This window comes from Octodon degus, unplaced genomic scaffold, assembly GCF_000260255.1.
Source record: "Octodon degus isolate 3935 unplaced genomic scaffold, OctDeg1.0 scaffold00094, whole genome shotgun sequence".
Classification (NCBI taxonomy): domain Eukaryota; kingdom Metazoa; phylum Chordata; class Mammalia; order Rodentia; family Octodontidae; genus Octodon; species Octodon degus.
Window position 1 is genome coordinate 6,328,080 of NW_004524670.1, and position 2,493 is coordinate 6,330,572.

At 35.1% G+C, this 2,493-nt stretch overlaps 1 pseudogene; it reads left to right on the forward strand.

Moving 5' to 3' along the window:
• LOC105743052 overlaps positions 1–844 on the forward strand; it is a 1,183-nt pseudogene extending 339 nt beyond the window's left edge.
• Positions 845–2,493: the final 1,649 nt, after the last annotated feature.

The window sequence follows — 2,493 nt, forward strand, 5'->3', positions numbered from 1 at the left end:
TAATTACACTGCAAACACTATGGGTACCACTTGGATTATCATGAGAAAAAAGAGAAAGAAGAAAAGTCGAGAGGCTCATGAATGTTCAAAGGAGAAAGAAAGAAAGAAAGAAAGAAAGAAAGAAAGAAAGAAAGAAAGAAAGAAAGAAAGAAAGAAAGAAAGGGAAAAAAAGAAAAAGAAAAAGAAAAGATGGGCCTGAAGACTAAGCTCTATCAGAAACAGTGCCATGCAGAGAAAATACAAATGAAGAAGACTATCAAGATGCATGAAAAGAGAAACACCAAAGAAAAGAACAATGAAAAGATTCCACAAGGAGCAGTACCTGCCTGTCTGCTGGACAGAGAAGGACAATCTTATGCAAAAGTACTTTCTAACATGATTAAACAAAAACAAAAAGAAAAGGCAGGAACAAAAGAAGTTCCTCTGCCCAAAGTTCATCCCCAAGGAAAAATGGAAGTATTAAAAGTTATTCGAACTGGAAAGAGAAAAAAGAAGACATGGAAGAGGATGGTTGCTAAAGTCTGCTTTGTTGAAGGTGGCTTTACAAGAAAACCACCTAAATATGAAAGAGTCATTAGGCCAATGGGCTTCTATTTTAAGAAGGCACATGTAACACACCCTGAACGGAAAGCCACCTTTTGCCTGCCAATACTTGGTGTGAAAAAGAATCCTTCATCACCAATGTATACAACTTTGGGTATTACCAAAGGAATGGTGGTTGAGGTGAATGTGAGAGAGTTGGGCCTTGTGACACAAGGAGACAAGGTTACTTGGGATTAAATATGCCCAGGAAACCAACAATCCTGAAAATGATGGTTGTATCAGTGCAGTCTTACTAGCTTGACATATGTTTCATGCAATAATTTCTTACACTTACTGAAGACTACAGACCAGTCAGGAAAACCATAACTTGAATACTGCTAAACAACTCTCACAACTACATTCATCAAGAAACTATTTATTAAACACAATAGTAAAACTCTTCAAAACAAAGCATAAGCAAGGAGTATGAACAAAACCTAAAATGCATAAGAAATAGTGCCAACAATCAGCAAAGAGGATTGTACAAAATTAAAAATTTTTGTGCAGCAGACAAACCAACCAAGAAAGTGAGGAGATAACATTTAAAATAGGGAAATATTTTGCCAGCTACTCCTCAGAGAACTAGATCTAGAATACACAAATATCTAAAGCAAAAAAAAGATCCCTACCCAAAAGAAAAAATGAAATCAAGAAACAGGCAAGTGAGATGAACAGATACAACACAGTAAAGAAGTACAAATGGCCAATAAATTTTTTAAGAAGTTTAACCTTCCTGGCTATTAGAAAACTACAAATATAGGTGAGATTCCATCTTACTCCAAAAAAAGTAACTGTCATAAAAAAAAATCAATTAAATACCTATTCCATGTTATCCCTAAGATGTTTGATACTCAGATAGATAGTGAAGTTAAGCTCAACTGCCTATGTTGTAGGGTAATAATAATAAGCTTCTCTTCTGGAGGGTTAACAACCTAAGTTTGCAGACCAAAAATTAGAGAAAATGAAGGGCTCCAAGGAAAGCCAACATTTTGACCCTAACCTTCTAAGGTCAATTAAGACTCAGGACATATGAGAACTTGTACTGTAACGTCATGTAACTCAGTAATGTCCCAAATTTTCTGATCAAGGAGATTATGGGGCCAAAGAGAAAAGTGATCAATGATGTAGAGTGTGCCTAAGGAGAGTCACATGGAGAGAAAACATTCTCTCAGGCTTTCACAGAGAGCACATTGGCCAAGCAATGGCCGTCACTCATCCACATGGCTGACACTGAAAAAGGATCTACAAACTGCGGTAGAGGGCTTCAGGACAAATCCTGAGGGGATTTGACTGACCTTATCAGATACAAAAGCTACATTTCTTGTTATGAATGTCTTGCTTTATCTTGGTCTAACCATCCAGCAGAAAAGTATAAAAATGAGGTATAAAAAGTAAAGCAATATTAATATGCTGAGCTGTAAAAGGCTCAAGTCAATAACTTCTGACATTTCCAGTCTTACAGAAAACCCCCTACTATTATGGACTATGGGACTATATTGGATTATTTTGCTGAATTCATGCATCTATGATAGTTAAATGACAATGGAATACCGTTCTCTGACAAAACTAAACAAAAAAGGGGATACAATGAATGACCATTTTGTATCTGTATATTCAAAATAGATAGAATAGATATACAGCTACTTTCTTTTAATTCACTGAATAGAAAGATTTGTTCTGATAGTGTTTGTCAACAGGATATCATGCCTGCATCTTGTATAATAAATAACCACTAAGAACAATATGCAATGTATTAATTATTGAAACTGTCCTAATCGATTTTGAAATTGTCTCATTGCTATTTATTTCTCAATAAAATTAATTTTTAAAAATCAATTAATAGCAAATGCTAGAGACAGTGTTGGAATGTAAACTAGTATAGCCAGTATGGAGATTCCTCAGAAACTGAGA